We start from the raw sequence: 23,434 nt of genomic DNA on the forward strand, positions 1-23,434 counted from the left end.
AAAAAGACTCCTGTGTATTGGAATCAATATAATTTTCACCATTATTTTATTAAAAAGACAACTCTGTATCAGAATACTCTTTAAGGTAGTAAAATACCTCATTTTTCTCTCATAAAGTAGCTAGTAGATTCATTATTGACCTTGTGTAGTTAGCAGCTCAATTCATAAAGCACTATGCTACCAAGGTTCCTGAATCACGGGACATTTTTTGGTCAAGCTATCTCAGGAGATAACTAGAGTTGAGTTGTGTATGTTGACACTTAAAGGAAGGTCTCCTTAATAAGATATTTGTATGGTTGTCCTCTAACCAAAAGATGGTTTCTGTGAATATTTACAATTTATATTTTACCTTCACATTCACACAGTACCTAATGATAAATGACTGACAAGCAACTTGGATTGCCCTTTAAGAAGAATGGATTCTAGTAACGTAGAGTGACAGAATTTTGCTAAACACTGAGTAGAGTTCAACTAGTTCTATACTAGTTGGATATATGAACTGATTAAAAAAAATGTTTGCATAAAAAGGTAATATATTCGAAGCCTACTGTTTTTTACTTTAAGAAAAAGAAAATAGTATAAGTTCAATGAAAACTGACAGTGGGCCTTGTTGTCCAAAGTGTCATATTCAATTCTATTTGTGTGGTATATATTTAAAAGGCATGGTAGTTCTTGGAGGTGGGGGGGTGGGGAGTAACAACAACAATAACAACAAAAAGGAACTACAGTGGAGAACAGATTAAATTTTGCTTTGAAGACCTAAGTCTACACTTTTTAATATTTGTTGATTATTTTCTATGGGTCAAAAAGTTAAGCATCACAAACATGGAGAAGCTGCAATTTAAGCTTAGATTTGTCTAATTTTAAAACTCAGAATTTCAACCACAAAACGATTTCTCCTCCGTGTTCAACATGGCTTTGAAGTGGTTCATTCCATTTGGACCACTGCTGTGAATTTGCATTTCCACACCTGGTATACGGAATTAGAATCTACATTTTAACCATGCATTTTGGGTAAAAAATGATACAGAGGAAATGTGTGGGACAAGGGAAGTCCAGCACCAAATTGAGGGTGTAAAGGGTATAGTTAGAACTCAACACAACATGCCCCTGTCTTTTATCTGTGCCTTCTTATGATTGTCACTAAGAGCAACAGTAAAATCGTTCTTTACTGTGCCTGGACCCAGACAATCAGCATATCTGCTTTTCTTATTGAAAAAAAAAAACATCTTCTGGGAATGTCACTGGTTAGAACTTACCACTTTCTCTGCAAGCAAAGCTCATATTCTCTGCTGACCTCAGTTTGCATAGTAATTTCAAGACATGGAACTAATAATCTTCTTGAGCATTTCTGAGTCCAGCCCAATGAACTGCACTATTCACTCCCACATGTGATTAAAATCAGAATGAGAAGGCAGGCTCAGAGGTAGGGTTAAGTATAGTGACACATCAAGGAGTACTTGCATGCTTCCCAACCCTCCTGTCTCTCAGGGCTGCTAAAGTAAGCCCTGAATCTAACTACCAGCAGAGACTTTTGCTGTCATCCCCCCTGAGAGGATTGGCCACCTTAGATGGATTCTTAGGCAGGCTGAGATCCCAAGGATACTGAATATTCCTCCAAAGAAGGAGGTAGCTGAGAATTGAAACCAGGCCTCTTGTTTGGAAGGTGTGGTATAATGAATTCCTTTATGTGGCCTTTTGCCTAATTAAAAAAAATACCAACAGAAAGCAGTTTGTAAAAATTTCCCCTAAGTCCTAGAGGAAAATCTTAGTTTTCTGCACTAGTTTTCTATCTCAGAGGATTTATTACTTTTGACCATGTTGAATGACATTTCCTGAGTAAGTTGTAAACAACTTGGTTTTGATACTTTTTGTCTAGTTCTGGGCTCCATTCTGCCCTGTGATTGATATACAACTTGCATGAATTGGTCATAGATGATGCAAATGAGGTGAGTTGTATCTTACTATACAAATTAATTGTCTATGCCTAACCAACAGGTGATTAATCTGTTTGTGGCTTTGCTGGGCGGTGCAGTGCCTGGAAATTGGCAGCAAGTTTGTGTGTGTGTGTGTCTGTGTCTGTGTCTATATGTATGTACACAGGTTTTTCAGACAGAAAGCAGGATGAGATGCAACAAGAAGATGCAGAGGAATTAAAAAAGAGAAGTAGACAGAGAGAGGAGGCAAGGCACTTCCTAAAAGAAATGTAACTGGTGTCAAGGGCAGACACAGTGAAGACTGGGACAGGCCCAGAAGAGGTCCAGCAGCAGAGCCAGGAGTAATAGATGGCTGAAGCAAGAGGAACCTGTCATGAGGGAGCCCAGAGGAGCTAAATGAATTGTTCTGTACTGAAGAATGGAGACTCTGCCTGCATGTTTCCTGATCCTGATTTCTGAGTTGTAGCCTGTTGACCCTGATCCTGTATTATACCCTGTACCTTAATAAACCACTTCACTGTAAGTATGGCCTCTGAGTTTGGTGTGGGGTTTCTGAGGAGTGGCTGGTGAATTTGAACCACTGACCTTGAGGTTCACACTGATCTTGGGGTCCAGTGCATTATCCCACAGCGCCACACCAGGACTTCTCTGTGTGGCTGGTGGTTGTGATGGTGGTGTGCTGTGGAGTCGGTTCTAACTCATAGTGACCCTTTAGAGTGTTTCCAAGGCTGTAAATCTTTATGGAAGCAGAAAGCCTCATTTTTCTCCCATGGAATGGCTGGTAGTTTTAAACTACTGACCTTGAGTTTAGCAGCCTGACTTGTAACACTAAGCTGCCAGAGTGCCTTCTCTGTGTGCTTAGTGCCTCCATAATGCAAGTAAAGAGTGTTGTGTGGGGACAGTGTCAAAATTGGCAAAAAAAATGGACAGTGGAGGTACCTCTGACTTCCAACTCTTAGGAATCAGTTTAGAATGATCTTGATTTGCGTACCCTCCACCACTGAAATTAGACAGGTTCTAACACTAGTACCTTTTACAGAAAGTGAAAGATAATTCTGTCTTTAAAAATCAATACAAAATTAGTTTCTTTAACACAAAGTTCAAATGCTGTCATCTGAAGCACAAGATTGGTTTGAACTACAAGGTCGGCAGTACAAACTCACCAGCTGCTCCACAAAAACCCCATACAGGGTCCCTATAAGTTGGAACCAACTCAACAGCACTTTAAAAACAACTATATCTTACACCAGATTTCCCTCCAAGGCATTCTTCCACTATTGGGTTTGATAATTCATTACAATGGTCACAGAGATTTCATGGCAACACCTTATGTGCAATAATATCTTCAATAACAAGGATATAAGCAAAGGTCTAAACAGAAACAAAGATATGCAGAAGGCAAGGTCCTGGAGGGGTCCTAGCATGGGAACAGAACATTATAAGAAGGCCTGCTGACATCTCAAAGGGAAACTGCTTTGGGTTGTTAATTGCAGTGGAGTTAGTTCCAACTCATGGCAACTCCATGTTTACAGAGAAGAATTTCAGATTGCCAACCCTGTCTTCCAAGGTACCTCTGGATGGGTTAGAACCACCAACCTCTAGGTTACTAGTCAAAAGCTTAACTGTTTGCAAAACCTGGGACCAGCTTTCCCCAAACCAATAATTGTTCTCACCCATTGTTGGTGTTGTTTTCAAGGGCCATCAATTCAATTCCGACCAATAGCGACCATTAGGAACCTCTCAAACAGGAAACTCAATGACATCATCTGGTAGGCTCCACTATTAGCTGTCACTGTCATCTAGCTCCTGGCTTTCCTGGCCAGCTTTAGCACAGTTACTGCTCTGTGAGTACCTCCCTGCATTTAGAGTATAACACTTGGCTGAGTTTGATGTTTTCATCCTACTGCCATCGTCTGAGTCTACTCACTGTTTTTGCCCTTTTGGTTCCATTGCAGCTGCTGCCTCTGGCCATTAACACAGGTTTAGTTCATCTGAGAGGTTCTCAGCTCAGGAGCTCCCCCTCCTGGCTCTCATCAGAAGGCCCCATCTCAGCCTTTGTTCTAGGCTTTTTATCAGTTAATCTAAGTAAATCGCAGTTCCTGGGCTGGATTTCGCAGCTAATATAGGTAAAAGTTATGCGGCTAGGCTTCCTGGTCAATCTAGATAAAGGTTGTTGTTGCCCAGTGCTGCTGAGTCAGTTTCGACCCATAGAGACCCTGTATAGGGTTTCCGAGGAGCAGCTGGTGAGCTAGAATCACCAATTTTACGGCTCAAACCGACTACTTTACGGCAAAATCCGACTATACAATCCAGCGTATTAATCAGCAGCGCCACACTTGAAAATAAGCAACCAAGACCAAAAAGTCAAATCATTTTTGGTAAGTTGATACCTTATCATGGTCAGAATTCTACCATTTAACTACTTTGTTTGTTGTTAATGCCATCAAGTAGGTTCCGACTCAAAATGACCCCGTATAGTGTTCTGAGGAACAACTGGGTTTGAATCAATGATTTTGTGGTTAGCAGTCCAGTGGTTTAGGATTCCTACAGTGCTACACACTGAACCATTACTACGCACAGATTAAGTTGTTGTTATTGTTGCTGTTAGATGCTGTTGAGTCATTTTCTACTCATAGGGACTCCATATGACAGAGTAAAACTGTCCCATAAGGTTGTCTAGACTGTAATCTTTAAAGGTACAGATTGGTAGGTGTTTCTTTTAGAGAAGTGTGTGGTGGGTTCAAACAGCCAACCTAGTAGTCAAGTGGTTAATTGTGGATGCTGGGCCATTCCAGTTGGCTTGGGTTCCGTGAACTCCCAAGATGAGCTGTGGCAATTTTCTTCCCTTGTCTCTCTCCTGTAACTTGCTTCCCTATCCCATTATTCCTCACGCCAATCAGTCTTAAAATGAGAAAAATCAGGAGCAAAGGCAAAGCAAGAAGAGTCATGAAAAGTTTGAAAAATGGCACTAGGAGAGTGTTGAGTGTGTTGTTAATTAATTCAGTGAACATGCCCTCAAAGTCTTTACAGTAGTGTGTGAGACATACACTAATAGAATATATGTCACACACAGATGTACGCACAGTGCTGTGAGATCACAGAGAAAGATCTGATTAATTTCACCTGAAGCTGTTTGGTAGCACAGCGGTTATGAGTCAGCCTGCTAATCTCATGGTCAGCAGTTGGAAACTGCCAGTGGTTCCACAGAAGATGAGGCTTTCTGCTCATGTAAAGATTTACAGTCTTAGAAACCCTATACAGGGTTGCTATGAGTCAGAACCGACTCCAAGACACATAACCGTCACCACCAAAGTTGTTTGAGAGTGGAAATAAGGAAAAGCTTAAGGTGTAGCTGAGCCACGTAGCTTGAGCCTACGTAACTCAAAGGAGTATCATTCACCCACCAAAGGCTCGACTCAGGTGTATAGTATTTCTCTGTCTGTGAGCTCTGGTAGCGTAGTGGTTACGAATCGGGCTGCGAACCTTAAGTTCAGCGGTTCGAAACTACCAGCTGCTCCGCGGGAGAAAGATGAGGCTTTCTACTCCCGTAAAGATTTACACTCTAGGAAACCCTGTACAGGGTCGTTATGAGTCGGAACCGACTTGACGGCACTTAACAACAACAATACCTCCACCCAAATTGAAACCACTGTAGTGGCAGGCCTTCTCTAATCCCCACAGTCTTTAGAACTTTTAGAACACTTTTTCCTGTGAAATACTTTCTCTTGGACCTGTCTCAAACTTGGTGATTTGTATAAATCTTCCTAGGAGAGTTGTCTAGCATTCTGGATTCAGCAAATGGATGATGCATGGCCTGCAGTCATCCTGACTTGCAGGAGGGTCTTTATTGCTCCACCCCTTCCTTAAATCCTGGTTTCTTTGTGTGTTTGTTTGTTTGTTTTTACTGATCTCTTTGCCTTATTCCTGAATCCCGTGTTGCTCTGTTTTTATCTGCAAACCCTGTGCCCCATATTTCATTCCTTCAAGCCCAGTTAATGTACTCAAATCTTTCTGATGTTTTTGCCCCTCGATTTGATTTAGAATTTGACCTATCTTTTCTGCTTTAATGTATTTTGGTATGAAATGTTTGGTCATCTATTAAAATGCCTGGTGGATATTCATATTTGTTTAGTCTTCAGAGTTTTTGCATCAGCTGTCTTCATGCTTTGTTGACTAGGGCTTAGGAGCTAGGCTACACAGAAGGATTGGGTTTAAGTCACACTAAATATCTGTTTGTCTTTGAGTAAGTTACTTATACTCCGTGAGTCTTTCACAGATTTTCACTTGTAAAACTGTTATGATGGTAATACCTATACTTATGCATAGGGTTGTTGTGTGGATATTTAATAAAGCAATGCCTGTAAGCTCTTTAGCTGAGTGTCTGAGCTATAGTGAATTTTCAATAAATGTTCATTATTGTACCAATTGCCACCCTATTGGTGTACATAATAGATGTTCAATAAGCATTGTACAAAATCAACAGATAGTCAAAAAAGCCAAGGTAAGAACACAATCAAAACAAAACTAAACAAAAAACACAAGAAAAGTATTCTTTACATGTGATGTAGAATCTATAAATCAAATGCATTATACATTTTATTCTTTAAACCACTTTCCCTGGGGCAGAGAAGCCATGTGATATACTTCGCAGGAGACTCTGAGGAGCCAGCTCATGCAACCCTGACTCCTGGCTGTGTGAAAAGAGAAACCTCAGCTTCAGTCCTTTTGGCTGGCTGGGCATGAGTGAGATGCTGGATTTGCGAGATTTGCCAAGCTCTCAATGCACAAACACAAAACACAACTGTATAATGCAGTGTGGAAATTAAGTATGATACGCTATATCAGTTCTAGGCACATTAGTGGAGATTGAAAATGGTTTCACACTTAGACATTTTCTATGGATGATAAATAGGGTTAATGGTTTGTGACGGAAATACTCCTGCCCTCTTAAATCTTCCAGGAAGCTTTTAAAACTGGTAAATACATATTCTTCATGATGGTTTGCTGAAGTCTGCTCTAATTCAATTTTGAGCTGCTTAGGACTGTGCAGAATGCAAAAAAAAACCAGCTTGCAGAAAAATCTAAGACCCAGTACTTATAAAAAAAAAAAAAGAAAAGAAAAGAAAATAACACTTTAAATCACTCTGCTTTCCAGAGTCATTTGAAGTCCTGCACATTAGCTTTGGCCTGGTGTTAATCTTCTTTTAAGAATAGAATCCAAGGTCAGGATTTTATTTTGTACATTTATCTCAGGAAGCTTTGGACTGCTCAGGGCTGTTTCTTGGACTGAACAGAGTACATATATGGGAGTACATGTATGGGAAGCAGAAGATGGAATTTGGGGTCGAAGAGGGTATTTGCCATCTAATAGGAGCTCTGGTAGTGTAGTGGTTATGAATCGGGCTGCAAACCCTAAGGTCAGCAGTTCAAAACTACCAGCTGTTCTGTGGGAGAAAGTTAAGGCTTTCTGTTCCTGTAAAGATTTACACCCTTGGAAACGCTTTGCAGGGTCACTATGAGTCCGAACCAACTCCATGGCACATAACCAACCAACAACAGGATGTAATGTATCACATTTTACTACATCTAATGGGGCACCCTAAGGGAATCAAGCTCACATAAGTTGAAGGAGGAACATGACAGACCAGTTAGGACTTTGTCACTGTGTGGGATTACCCAATACTTTTGCACTAAGACAACACCAAACTCTTGACAAATGCGTTGTAGGAAGAACTTTGTGATCTAGTTGTCTTCCCCCAGTGCACCCTTGGTGTCCTGGTGTAGGATATGCACTAGCCCGCAAAGTCAGTTTGAACAGCAAGGTAGGTGGTTCAGACTCACCAACCTCTCCTCGGAAACCCTGTACAGGGTAGCTATGAGTAGGAACCAATTCAACACACTTAACAACAACATCAACTATGCTACACTATAGTGATTTGATGAGATCATGAAATAGTGAGTTGCAAAGTAGAGGTGATAAAAGATGCATACCAGCAGACTCTCAGGGCTACTGATCAAACACTAGGACACATAGTTGATGTTTAGTCAGGAGGGACAATTCAAGCTGGGACTAGATGGGGATATCTTCTCCAAAGTCCCTGGAGGAGAAAAATTAAGAGAACTCTCCGTCCTCTTTTACTTGCATGTTGGGGATTGTGGAACTTGTAGTGGAGGACTGAGATGGCTATACTTTGGGAGCAGTGCTAGAATTTGGGCAGAAATTTTGGATTCAAGCACTGATGTGTCATTTGCTAGCTGGGTTTTTTTTTTTTTTTTTTTTCATTTCTCCTAATTTGAAAATTTAATTACTTCTTTTGAAAAGAAGTATAGTAAAAATTTCCTCACAAAATTATTTTATATATGAAATGAGACAGAATTATTTTATGAACTATAGAATCTGACATAAATTTTAATTATCCAATTCATGCTGTCATTGATTTCATGTTAAAAAATAACCAGATAAGAGGCAATTTCTTTCTCTTTATGATGAGCTCAAGCTCAATTCCAGAGACTTTAAACTAATGACTTCTGATTCCTAGTGGAAAAGCTGGGGAAGCAAGCTCAGATGTCTCATTTGTGCCTTAGTCTTGTAAAGCGTTCATGGTATCTACACATTAAGTTAAGCAAAAATCATGTTTTGTTTTCAGCGTATTCTCAAGAGTTTCAGATGAAAGGAGTCCTTGGGGAGAGAAGGATCCAGGACCAACATACATCAGTGGTACTAGTACTACTTTTGTTGGATTTCTGAGACCTTCAGAATCTCAATGCGTATTTCGTTGTTGTTGTTGCTAAGTGCCATTGAGCCGGTTCTGACTCACAGTGACCTGTGTAGGGCTTCTGAAGAGCAGCTAGTGACTTTGAACCCCACCAACCTTGCAGTTCAATCGGACCATGCAATCCAGTGCATTATCCCACAGAGCCACACCAGAACTCCATTCAAGGAACTGATAAAAAGTGGCTACTATTTCATTTAATCAAGTAAGGACACTAACGCAAAATAAACATAAAACTACTCTATTTTCATTTAGTGAGAAGAGGTCATTTGTTAACCCTTTCTTCCAAAGCTGGAAAAACACAACCACAATTTTAAAAATAATAAAACGTTTATAAAAAATACTTAAAATCCTTATTTTTCTATTTAAGCATGTCCTAGAAAAGTCTCAGATCTGCACTTAGAAACCATGTATATGGATGACTCTGGGTACATCAATCTTCTGAGACATCTTCCAAACCCAATTATCCATACCTTCTTCTCTCCTGTGGCTGAGTATGCCATCTTCAGAAGTAATAGGGACAGATGAGACTATAAAATTCATATTCCCAGAAGCTAGTAACCCCTGTTATGGCACTTCCTGGAATAATTGATTTCCTGTTGCATTGGGTATTTGACAGCCACACGTTTTCCCTTGCAAATCTTTCATCCCAGATTTAGAAAGCAAACCACTCAGTATAATGGAATAAAGTACATTAGGATCTGTAAGCATATGTGCATTTATTCATAACAATGCTGAAAAGAATTAAGTCATTTAAATCAATTGCACATGTATTCACCATATAATTTAATTAGCACTTATGGAAGGCACCATAAGAGCTCCTATTACACTGTTTCCATTACAAATAATTACAAAAAAAAAAAAAATACTTGGAGCATTAGGAATGGTGTTCTCTTTGTGATTACAAGAGAGTACTTTGTTTAAAAGCTTCTCTGACGTCATGTATGCAAAAGCTATTTGTCATTTCAGCAAAATGTAAGAGCTAGATCTTTGCCAAAGGAAATATTGTTTGTCAATGTAGCCTTTCACATTATTAAAATAAGCATAATGAAACACATAGAGTTAGGGAATCACTGTCTGCTCCAATTGCCTTATTTGAAAATCAAATAGAAATTTCAGGAAAATAGGGGAGGGGAAGGAGAAGTAACCTCAATATCTGAACTGACAGCAATAAAAACAGAAACTCCTATTTATTGGAAGCCCACAGGGGCTAGGCAATAAACTAGATTTTTCATATAAAGTACCTCTAATTCTTACAAATAATCTCCATTTTACCAACGAGGGAACTGAAACTTAACCAGCTTCTTATGTAACTTCCTTCAAGTTAGAGGCATCAGGAAGTTAAAGTCTCATCAAAATGTCCATAGTATTTCCAGTATGTAGTACCTATTGGTCTTAACCAATTCCTTTGCACTTAACAACAACGATGTTGTCTTTGTTGTCATGTACCTACCGAGGAGTCAGTTCCAACTCTGTACAGGGTTTCCGAAGCTGTAAATCTTTACGGGAGCAGAAAGGCTCATCTTTCTCCCACTGAACAGCTGGTAGTTTTGAACTGCTGACCATGAGATTAGCAGTCTTATTCATAACTACTACGCTACCAGAGCCCCTTAATGTTGTCTTTACTAAGATGTAATAAACAAAACCCAAGCCCACTGCTACTGAGTTCAATCCAACTCATAGCAATACTATATAGGGCTTCTGAGACTGAAATAAAGGCGCACGCAGTCTCATCTTCCACAGAGTAGTTGGTGGGTTTGAAACACTGGCCTTGTGGATAGTATTCTAACACTTAACTTCACGGTATCACCAGAACTTCTTTAGTGTAAATCATGGGTGAAAATCTATGGTGACATACTTAAACATTTCCCTTCAAGCAAAGCTTAAGAATCTAGAGTATACATTGCTATGTACAGCTGATCTCATGAATAATTGTATGAATTCATATCCATTCAATATTTTTTCCAACTTCCATTGCAAATGCTTTTGATATCTTAGTCACAGCAAGCAAAACTGTATTCATTCCTAAACATTTTTCATAAAAGAAACAAGACAATTTTATTCTATTCCTACAATTGGAGACAAGGCATAATACCTTCTGAACACTTAAAATACAACATCATAAGTGAAAATTAATTTGAATCCTGGTGTGGTGCCATAGGATAAGCGCCATAAACAAGATCAGTTTGAACTGAATAGTTGGCAGTTCAAACTCACCAGCCTCTCCTTGAAAACCCTATATAGGGTCACTATGAGTCCAAACCAACTCAAAGGCACTTAACAACAAGAATAACAATGTTGAACTTGAGATCATCAGCATGAGATACTTCCTTTCTTTCACCTTTCAGATGTTTTTAATGACTTTCCAAAGTCATACCAAGACTCATCTTAAATCCATTTCTTCAGAGAGGATACAGTTTTATTGGTTAAGCACAACTGACATTAAAAAAAAAAAAAAAAGTATTCAAGTCCTTTAAGCATAGCCTGCTCCAAACACTAAACTGAAATTGCTCATTAATGGGAAACTGTATCTCCAAAAGAATCATAAGAGATAACTGCAATCAGAGCTTGCTTCTTTCTATGATGTGAAACCATCCTTTATGTTCTTGGAGAGTGGTGTGTCCCCATTGTATTTAATTATGCATACATTTCCTTGAGGATTAAGGCTCTGTTTGTGACTCTACCATTGTAAGAAAATGCTATCCGATTAGATCAGTGTTGTTTCCAATTGCTGTAAACTAAATAGAAAAGACTTGGAACTTTATTGTTCTTTGGAAAAGGTAACAGCATACATTGCCCTCTAAAAAATAATACGGAGTATTAGTCTTATAGGATAATACCTTGGACTGCAAGGTCATTTTGAACCACAAGGTGGTGGTTCAAACTTACCATCTGCTTCTCGGAAACGCTATACAAGGTCGCTATGAGTCAGAGTTGACTCAAGGACAGTTAACAACAACAACAAATTAACCTTCTAAAGGCTCTGAGAGGTTCTACAATTAAAAAAATAAAAATAAAATGGTCAAGCACTAAACTAGATGTTGCTGTGAATGCTTTTGTAGATGCTATTTACAATCAGTTGATTCAAATACCTGAATAATATGGGTGGGCCTTATCCAATCAGTTGAAGGTATTAAGAGCAAAGAGTGAGTTTTCCCAGAGAGAAGGAATTCTGCATTAAGACTGTAACATAGATACACTATTATAGATTGAAACATGCCATCTGCCTTACTGATTTTGGACTTGCTAGTCTCCACAATTCTTAAAATGTCTCTAATATGATATATATCTCTAACATGATGTGTGGAGTCCAGCTGTGGCACTGTAAAATCAGGACTGGACTGGTAACCACAATGCTGGAAGTTCAAACCCACCACCTGCTCCTCTGAAATCCTATACAGAGTCACTATAAGTTGGGAATCAACCTGATGCCATTTAACAACAATATGGTACATAATATAGTTAATATGTGATATGGACATATACTACTAGTTGGTGTCACTGGAGAACCTTGGCTAATACAGAGCACAACAATGTTTTATAACACTTCTGTAGAGCAATAGGAATAGATAATGGGGATATGTCATGCAGATACCCCTTAAAGGAAGAACTTTTCACCCCACTGTCAGCTCCTTTGCTTTAGTCACATACAGCCTAATCCAAAACTCTCCTGGGGATCTGAGGAGTGATGGACCTACACATAAAGGCTGATGAAATTAGTGTACAAATGCCTGGCAGTTTGGGCTAAATGTTGGGTAGATTTGTGTAACCAACAGATCTTCCATGTGTTGAATAAGTTTTATTGAACTAGAATAGCAATTCCACCTTTTCTTCTCAGAATTTATCCTACCCCTTCCTTCCACAGGGGTTGATCCCAATAAATACCTTAAAAATCAAACTTCATCTTATAAAACTGCTTTTTTTTAATGTTTTATTGTGAATTATGTGATAGTTTACATGGGAGAACATTAGCTTTACATTCGCCTATCGTATATCGTTACATTGCCCTGGTTACAATCCCCTCCATGCATCATCAACCAACCAAATGGTACACCCCACCAGCCTGCCCCCTTATAACTGGTTTTTAAAGAATTGGTACCAGAAGTGGCTCGAGAAACTAGCATTAGGGTAGGAAATCGGTATTTTTCACCCACTCTGAATTCTTTGAGCCTGCAGAAGACCTCCAGCTGACCTTATTAAGATGTAGCACTCACCCTTGCTTGAAAACAATGCAAAAACTTCTCCCCTGAAAAATGACATGTTCACCTCTAAGGATCTTTTCCCTAACAGCCATTAGCTTTGTAACAAACTTTGTGTTACAGCATAATCCAGCAAGACTTGGAAGGGAGGAAGAAACAGCAACCCAAAGGAGCTGCATGACAATCATGCCCTGGAAGAAGTTTCTAGAAAACGAGTAGACTTGGATCCTAGGTACTCAGTGAAGGGGATTGGAACCCAGGTTTAGAGAGTGGATATAGAGGATTTAAAACTGTCACAAGGATTCCTTTGGAAACTTGATAAAAACTTTCTCTTTTTTGGATGGCTTCTAGCAGCATTGAAAAAGCAATGGCCCATACTAAGAATGATTGAAATTATAAATTGTCATGGCAGAAGGTGGAGGGAAGGATGAAAGGCTCAAGGAATTGGGCATGGTGAATAGATATGCTATGGAGTGCTGGAAGATCTATGTGATGATTATGTTTCAGGCAAGACCCAGCAATACACCACCTACCAAGATCATAAGGAAAGTACTACTGAGTGGACATCAGTATCCCAAAATGCTAAGGAGTAGCTCATTTCATAAAGCCTGATTTTATGTTAAGGAAGAACATTATCAAACTAGGTTCGTGACTAGCAATGGGAGAGATGTAGTTAAGTGACGCTGAGTCAATCCTGATCCATAGTGAACCTATATAAGGTTTCAAAGGAGTACCTGGTGGGTTTGAACTAGAGAAGGTTATAGAGATAGTGAGTAGAACAGGCACTTCTAGGGGACCATTTTGATGGGCAGTCAACAAAAGAACTAGTTAGATTATACCATAAGAAAACGTCAAGAATATATGATTTCCGTGGCTTATAGGCATCACTCCAATAAAAAGTCACAATACTCTGTCCAGTTTCTCTAACAGACCATTTTCAGATACAGAGCAAACTGACTGAAGAGAAGGTACTGTCCATAAGAGAAAACAGTTTGTAAACAGCAATGATTATCCCAGTCTTTCTCAAAGGAAGGTATAGGCAGGGAAATACCCAAACATATTGAAAACTAGTAGACAAAGTGTTGACATGGGGAAATTTGGGTCAGACAATCAGTGGAGTCCGGGATAAAGGAATTCATGATCTGTGGCCCCTTTGTGGTTATTTCTCTGATCCAATACTTTATAATTGGGATTGGTATATTTGTTATTTGACACAACCCCTACATTGAGTCTGTATCTTATGTGGTTATTGTTAGCTATCATTGAGTTGGCCTTCAACGTATTGTAACCCCAAATTTCATAGAGTAGATATGCCCAATAGGTTTATTTTTGTTGTTGATTCTTGTTTTGCCTGTAGTCTTCTTCCTCATGTTTCCTAGAGTAACCCAGTGTATGTGAGTGATTGAAGTGGGGCTTATGTGCCATGGAGTCAGTTCCAACTCATAGTGACCTAACATAGGGTTTCTGAGGCTTAACGGGAGCAGAAAGCCTCATCTTTCTCCCACGGAACAGCTGGTGGTTTTGAACTGCTGACCCTGAGGATAGCAGCCCAGTTCATCACCACTACACTATCAGAGTGATTGAAGTGGGAGTACAGAAACAGGTGAATGAAGCCAGAAGTTGGACAATACTGATGTGCTGCATAGACTGTTGTTGTTGTAAAGTGCCATTGAGTCAGATCTGACCCATAGCGACCCTGTATAGGGTTTCCGAGGCTGTAAATCTTTACGGGAGCAGAAAGCCTCATTTTCTCTCACAGAACACCTGGTAGTTTCAAACTGCTGACCTGCGGTTCTGGATCTCCTCAAAATTGAGACTTCGTTGTACCTGAATACATGACAACTTCTTCCTAAGCATTTTCTGGAGTATAGGTGATATACCTAATAGCAGTTAGAATCAAAACAAAAACAACAACAAAAAATGGAGTATACAGTCAAAATATTAATAAAATATTAAAATAAAGCAATCCCAGACTGTGTAGTCTACAGAAGAAATAAATATAGACTATTCTAAAGAATAGCTTGGTAGAAAAAGAGGGATTTGAACTAAAATGGTTCCTCCCTTCTAAATATAAATAAATCAAAATGTTCAAAAACTTATTTGAAAAATCACATTTTTGAAGCACAGTACTGTGTTATACAGAAAATGCCAAAAAAAAGAGAGGTAGTCTTTTCTCTGTTATATTTTGTGTTCTACCCAAATCAGGAAACACTGTCAAGACCCATGTTAAGAAGGGATGTGTTTGTTCCAAATGCTTGTGTTCAGAAAAGTATATGAGTAGGAGAGGATGAAGATCAATACACACACGGAGCTCACCTCATTTTCACTTGATGTACCAATTTTATTTGATTGTAAGATGTGGTGCTGTAGGATCAGTACTGGCTTATGAATCACAAGATCAGCTGTTCAAACCCACCAGTTACTCCTTGAAACCCCTATAAAAGGGTCACTATGAATTGGAACTGACTAGATGGCACTTAACAACAACAATCCAATAAATCAAAATAAGCATGGTTGATGAGATACATAAGGAAAGGCAAATAATCTTTGGCCAGAAGCAAAAACCTTACATGAATCTAAGGTAGTTTGAAGGGTGAAAAATTGATGGTATAATCATTTGATTTAAATAAGAGAGAGCAATTAAATGAACAGAAGCCAGTGCACCTAAATGCAGAGCTACATTTACATAGAAACAAGAACAATTTCATGTTTAAGAAATGTCAATTTTCTATAAATATGGAGGTTCAGTCATTACCACCAGAATTATTCATTATACTATGATTCAAAACAAGATGAATATACCGGGGCAGCATTCAGACTCCAATCCCAAAAGAGGTCTGTAATGTGTTTCCAAAAATGGCTTTGTCCATCCAAAAATAGAAGTTTGCTGAATATATGATAAGGCCAGAAAATGAAAAGAAAAAAACCAAACCAACACTCATTTCTTTGCCAGTTCAATGAAAGTCATTAAAAACAACCAAAAAGAGGGGAAACATTTAACTGACTTGCATAAATTCTCATTTTCTTAGTTATTTTGGTAATGAAACAATTTTCTCATCTGAATTCTCATTCCTGTTGTTTCTGATCCATAACCCCAACTCCATCCCCAGTCATTTCTCTGTTCTTTCTTTCTCTTATCTACTTGCATTAGATTTATTCTTCATGTCGAGCTTATAACTCTTACTTCTTTCATAAAGGTTTTTCTCATGACTTTATTTTAGGGTTTTCTAGGTGTCTATGTGTGTGTATCTTCAAATGCACATGCAATTTTTTTCCCAATGTAGTTTCTTTCCTTTTTGTTGCCTTCCGTGTCACCCAAGTTAATGTGTCCATTCTCAACCCAGTGCACAAGTTTCCCTTCACTCTCTCCCCGGGTCACCATCAAAGGATGTTTCCTTTAGCAAGAAAACCTCTTCTTGACTTTTTACAGTAATGTTATTGTTTTTAAGTACTGTCAAGTCTGTTCAGGCATGTAGTAACCCTGTATAGGGCTTCTGAGGACTAGCTGGTGGATTTGAACTGCTGACTTTGTAGGTTCAAACTGACGTGCAGTCCAGTGCTTATCCTATAACACCACATCAGGACTCCTTGACAATAATGGTCTCATACAAATTTGTCCTTTTGTGCTGACTAATTTCACTCAGCACATGCATTTTTTTTTTTTTTTCCTAAAAAGATTTTTTTCTAAAAAGGTTCAGGCTTTAGTGAGCCTTTTAAAACAGAATTTTCATCTCTGTATTTATTTACAGTAGATTTTAATCTATCATTCATTTCATATTTCTTCCTTACCATTGTTTCTGTTCTCTCCATGTGGAACTCCTACTAGGCAAATTATAGAAATATTGAATACTGTGTCCTAGTTTTTTGAATTTTTCTCTCCTATGTTTTCTTTTTCTTTTGACTCCATGTTTGCTTCCAGGTTACAAATTTTGTCTTTAATAGTGATCCTTCTCATGAGTTAGTTCAGTTATAAACGTATATATCTTAATATTATTGTTGTTGTTGCTAGGTGCAGTCAAGTTGGTTCCAACCCATAGAGATGCTGTATAGGGTTTTCGAGGAGTCACTGGTGTGTTTGCACTGCTAACCTTGCAGTTCAAGCTGAACTTCCAGTCCAGCGTATTAACCCACAGCACCACATTATTTCCTATTTACTTTTTTTATGTCATTTCATTAGCATGCTGAATTCATACTATGCCTCCATCAGCATCTCTAAGATGTGTATTTTGTGTTTCATTGAGTATGTAATTGACTATGTATATCATCATAACAAACAATGGATAAAACTGTGAAGAATGGGAATTCCAAATCACCTAATTGTGCTCATGAGGAATATGTACATAGATCAAGAGGCAGTCTTTCAAGCAAAACAAGTGGATACTGTATGGTATAACATCAGGAAAGATATGCACCATGGTTGTATCCTTTTACCATAATTATTCAATTTGTATGCCAGGGAAATAATTCAAGAAGCTGGACTATATGAAGAGGAATACAGTGTCAGGATTAGAGGAGACTCATTACCAATCTGCAGTGACACAGTTTTGCGTACTGAGAGTGAAGAAAACTTAAAGCTCAAGAAGTTCAAAGGATACAGCTTTCAGTATGGATTACCAAATCAATACAAAGAAACTGAAAACCCTCACAACTGGACCAATAAATAACATGTGATCAACAGAGTAAAGATGAAGTTGTCAAGGATTTCAGCTTAGTTGGAGCCACAGTCAATGCTTCTGCAAGCAGCAATCAAGAAATCAAGTGACATATTGAATTAGGCAAATCTAAAGCTCAAGACCTCTGTAAAGTTTTAAGAAGCAACCTTGTCACGCTGGGTACTAATATGCACCTGACCCAAACCATGGTATTTTCAATTGCCTCATATGCTTGTGAAAGCTGGACACGAATAAGGAAGACCAGAGAAGAAATGATGCATTTGATTTGTGGTATTAGCAAAAAATACTGAAAGTACAGTGGTCTGCCAAAAGAACAAACAGATCTGTCTTAGACAAAGTACAGCCAGAATGTTTCTTATAAGGGACAATGGCAAGACTTCATCTCACAAACTTTGGCCATGCTATCAAGAGAGGCCAGTCCCTGGAAAAGAACATCATTCTGGTAGAGAATCAATGAAAAAGTGGAAGACCCTGGAGGAGACAGACTGACACAGTGGCAGCAATAATGGCCTCAAACATAATGACAGCTGTGAGGATGGCACAGAACCAGGCATTGGTGTATTCTGTTGTGCATAGGGCTGCTAAGAGTTGGAACCAACTCAACAGCACCTAATTACAACAATCATCTCTAGTCTCATTGAGGTTCCTACCTAGAAATATTTCTTAAGTCTTTTCTGATATCTTAATTATATTTCTTATAGAATCAGTTTTGCTTTTCATTCATCTTGTGCTCTTTATATCATGATGCTGATTTTTCTCAGATGAGTGAGTGGCCCCTGATGATATGTTCATTTTCCTGTGTGAATTAGGTTAATAGACTCAGATGGTGTAGGATTTCTCTGAAGTTGTTCCATTAGATGTCTACCATAAATGGAAGGACTCAATTAAATTCTGGATATGTAGTCAGATTATGGACTCCTTATAGGGTAAGCCTTGGACTGTGAACAACAAGGTTAGAAGATTAAACCCACCAGCTGCTCCTCAGAAACCCTGTACAGGGTCGCTATGTGTGGAATCGGCTTGACAGCACTTAACAAAGTCAGATTGCATCAAATAACAAATTACTCTTTAGGTGCATGGACGTGGATTTTCCTTAGTTTCATACTTTCCCTTTGGAAAAGAAGAAAAGGCTTATTCTGACAGTAAAGACCTTTAAGTGTATATTTCTCCTCAGTAGAGCTGCCTTTCTCTCTCACTCTTTATTTTTCTATTACATTTGGAGTTAACCTTCAGATTGAGTCTTAGCCCTCCCCAGATATTCAACATATTTTCACTTTCTTTAAAGTCTCTTGGATAATGTTGTTGTAAAGTGTTGTTGAGTCAATGCTGACTCATAGTGATCCTGTGTACGGTTTCTGAGGAGTGGCTGGTGGGTATGAACTACCAAACTTATGGTTTATAGTCCAGTGCTAAAATGCTTCTGCTGCTAGATGTTTAGTGTGTGTGTGTATAGGCCAACTAGCAAAATTATTTTAAATATAGTTCTTCGATAAATATCTTATTCTTTTAGTCATATTTTGTTGAACGCATTTGCTTTAAACTTGGTATTTTTCTGTGTGTGTGTGATGATCCTGATGATTTTCACCACTCACACTTTATGCTGTGATTTCACCTGGTTTTATCAGTTTCAGTCAATCTGCATTTTATATTTCAGAACTCTTATAATATCTTACATTTTCCTGTTTTCAATCTGTTATGGATCAAGTTTTCATATTAACCCAATCATAAATGTGTATTCTTATCATATATATTGCTTTATTTATTGAATGGAAAATATAAATGAGAAAATGGTACTTCGTTTAACCACCAACATGATAATAACTGGGGATATTTGAGGAATAGTAACAAGGAGGTGTCTTTTAAATCTTTTTATGAAGAATTAGATCTTGGCCTTATCTTAAAGCCAAGTGAACTGCATGAAGCCTCAGGTTGTTCATTACTGTCTTAAGATATTTCCACTCCCAGGGGCGTTTTCATTTTAATAGGGAATTCTTGTAGTACAAAGCCTTCAAGACTCAAGGAAATTAATCTCTAAAAGTAAAATGTGAGGTATTATGACAGATCACTTGGGGCAAAGAAGAGATGCGATGTTTAAGATACAGTGCCTCCCAACTACCTTCAAATAACATCATGCCCAGGAAAAACTAGTTTTAATGGGGAAAAGTGGTGGGGAAAATCATATAATCTTGTATTTTCTATAGCAAGAAATAATCTATTTTATGCAGTCAAATATAAAGACAGTTTGTGTTTGCCTGTCAAATCATCTACATATTAAAATATATCCTGGATCTTTTTATTTTTATATAGTAGCTCTTTCTATGAAATATTATTATAAACTATTACCTACTCCAAATAATCTCTTTCCTCCAAACATTTATTCAGATTGTTTGTGTAAAGTATAAAATCTTATACATGGGTATACATTTAGTGCCTTGAGTGGCATAAGGTATTTTTTGTAACTAACAATGATTTTCCTTGAGTTGAGCAAACTTCCCAAAATTTTAGACGTCCATAAAGAAAGCTAAGACCATGATTCAAAAACGTATGGTTAAAAACAGGCTTCTCCAACTGAGACACTGGATCAGATAAATGATCTATCTAGATAGTTCTTCATTCTTCTTGGATCAACTATCAACACTCATGGAAGCAGCAGTCAAGAAATCAAGCGATGTATTGCATTAGGCAAATCTGTTGCACAAGACCATTTTAAAGTGTTGAAGACCAAAGATGTCAGTTTGAAGACTAAGGTGTGCCTGACCCAAGCCATGGTATTTTCAATAACCTCATATGCATGCAAAAGCTGGACATGAATAAGGAAGACCATAGAAAAATTGATGCTTTATAGTTATGGTGTTGGAGGAGAATATTTGAAAGTGCCAAGGGCTGTCAAAAGAACCAATAGATCCATTTTGGAAGAACTGCAGCCAGAGTGCTCCTTGGAAGCCAGGATGGCCAAACTTCGTCTCTAATACTTTGGACATATTGTCAGGAGGGACCACTCACTGGAGAAGGACATCATGTTTGGTAAGGTGGAGGGTCAAAGAAAAAGAGGAAGACCCCCAATGAGATGGATTGGCCAAGTGGCAGCATTGATGGACGCAAACATGGCAACAGTAGTGAGGTTGGCCCAGGATTGGGCAATGTTTCATTCTGCTGTACATAAGGTTGCTATGATTCGGTACCGACTCATGGCACCTAACAACAATAACAACAACAACAACAACAACAGATAATTGTAGACCTGGGTTAGTAGATCTAGGTTATCTAATCATTTTCTTTTTTCTTTCACCCAACCAGGTAAAATAGTAATAAATATTGATTTCCCTTCTTCAACATTTTCTTATACATTCAGCTCTTGAACCTACAATTATGTTTAGAAGTTAGTAAGTAGAAATGATGACTAATACCCTCAAACATTGCTGGTAGTAGTTGTGTGCCATGGAGACTGTTTCAACTCATAGTGAGTGACCCTGTACAAGGTTTCCGAGGCTGCAAATCTTTATGGGCGCAGAAAGCCTCATCTTTCTCTAGCGGAACCACTGGTAGTTTCAAACTGCTGACTTTGAGGTTAGCAGCCTGACTTGTAGCCACTATACTACCAGAACTCCTTCCCTCAAACATTAGAATGATTAAAATGATAGAAAATTATCTCCTTTTTTCTGTTTCTTGAAGCAAAGCCCAAGTGGAAAACAAGGGAAAAAAGTAAGATTCTTATATCCAGACAAAATAAACCAAAAATGAAATTTTGCCTGCCCTTCCTCTAGAATAATTACCTTGTCATAATGTTAACATTCTTTTTTGCAAACCAAATTACATTTTACTGAAACAAAATAACTATTAAAAAAAATAAAGCTGAGAACTGGAGAAAGAAGCCTTTAGTTCACATTTTGTAACAAATATTGACTGGAATATTTACTTATCCAATTTATAGTTGGAAGAAAAGCAACTAGATTAAAACTCTGAAGCATTTATAAAGGCAAAACTTTTGATCTTCTTAAACAACCTCCTAATTTAATTATCTGAGTCTGATAATATTACTCTTATCTTTACATGGGTGCAAGCAATAAGTAGTATTACTCTATGAAATAGCCATTTCCTTTAAAAAGTCTTTTTGCCATGATTGAATAAAATATCTTTGATCATCAAAACAACTAAATACGAGATCTTGGGACTATTATTCCTTTTGGCTTAGAAGAATTGCTATCTGTTTTTGTTTTATTTTTTTCAATTATAAGAAACTTTATCCCAAACTGCTCTGGAAATAGCAGATGTCACAGTCAAGAAGAAACTGGTTAAATCATGTGTCACAGAAAGAGCAGGTGTGCCCACAAGGAAAAAAAAAATCTTGTTTTCATGCAATTATCTTTTTTAATGAAAATAAATGAAGGAGAAAAACTTACAAGACCATATCAGCATCTGCAACCTCTCCCTATTTCTCCTTCCCTGAAACTAAAGCAGCTCTTTAACATCCCCAATCCTTTAATCATCTACTAAGTAAGCACTCATCAGGATAAGTACTGAAATCTGAAAAGAATCTTTCTGATTGGGTTGCAAAAACATCCATTCAGCCACACGAGAGTAACTTTTTAAAATTAAGAACTGAACAGTTGGTAGATTACAAGGAAATGGTAGAAGAGAAACCTGGAGGCATTCGAAATTCAAAGAAAATCTGAGATGTTAGGAGGCTTTTATTTTAAATACAGTGGTCCCAAATGTATTTTATGTCATAACTCAAGAGCTTAGATGAAAAGAAAATTAGAACATTATAGTCCAGAATAAGAAATTAAGGTAGTTGGATCAGAGTGAAAAACTGAAGTATTTCATAATTGCACTCTTGATCCATTTCTACGAAAAGGAATAATAGGAACATTGTGGTAGTTTGGTGAGAAGTGTAAAAATGGCAGAAACTCTGGAAACCAGATGACTAATAACTATCAGTGGTTCAACAGTGTCAAAATCCCAATGAACTCAACCTGTCCACGAGTAGTAAGAGCGGTGAAATATGAAGAATTATATTCTTTTACTTTTTTCATGTACATTTTAAATGGTCTTATCTTTGTTCGTTTATTTCCCCAACAGGAACACTTTTCCTCTTCTATCACACTTATATTTACACTCTACCAATCTTTAATTTCTGTTTGTTCTCTGATACTCCTCTTTATTTTCTTTGTCAACAGTGTCAAAAATACAGGGAGGAACAATGAACAGGAATTCATTTCTCACCTATTAGATGTTTCTAATAGGAAGTGTACTTGACAAACAGGATATTGTTGGCCTGACAAAAAGACTACCATGGATATATTTTTTAAATGTGAGTGTGTGTAATTTAAATGATCAAGTGCATTTATATGGAAATAAGGGCAGGAAAGGGGGAGTCTAGAATGGTTAAGAAACAACATGGAAGAAGAAGGGCTTGAGCTTTGTTTTTGTTTTTTCTTTTCTTTTTATTTATTTATTTTTTAATGTTTTATTGTGAATTATATGATAGTTTACATGAGAGAACTTTAGTTTTACATTCATTCAATTGTATATCATTTCATTACTATGGTTCCAATCCCCTCCATGCATCATCAACCGACCAAAGGGTATACATTACAAACCCGCCCCCTACACTCCCCCTCCCCTTCCCCCCCACCCAGTCTTCAGCCCACCGTCCCTCTCCCTCTCTGGATCCAGAGTCCCCAGCTGCTTTATCACTCTACGTCATCGTCATCGTCTCTGTCTCTATCTCAGGCATCTCTGCTTCTCTGGGTAGGATCCCGCTCTCGGCTCTTCTCTGTTGATGGTCCTAGAGACCTCCGCTCCTAGACTGGAGAATTAATCACTCCCTTCCTTGCTACAAAACGTCTACC

Source organism: Chrysochloris asiatica, unplaced genomic scaffold (genome assembly GCF_000296735.1).
Source record: "Chrysochloris asiatica unplaced genomic scaffold, ChrAsi1.0 scaffold00024, whole genome shotgun sequence".
Lineage (NCBI taxonomy): Eukaryota > Metazoa > Chordata > Mammalia > Afrosoricida > Chrysochloridae > Chrysochloris > Chrysochloris asiatica.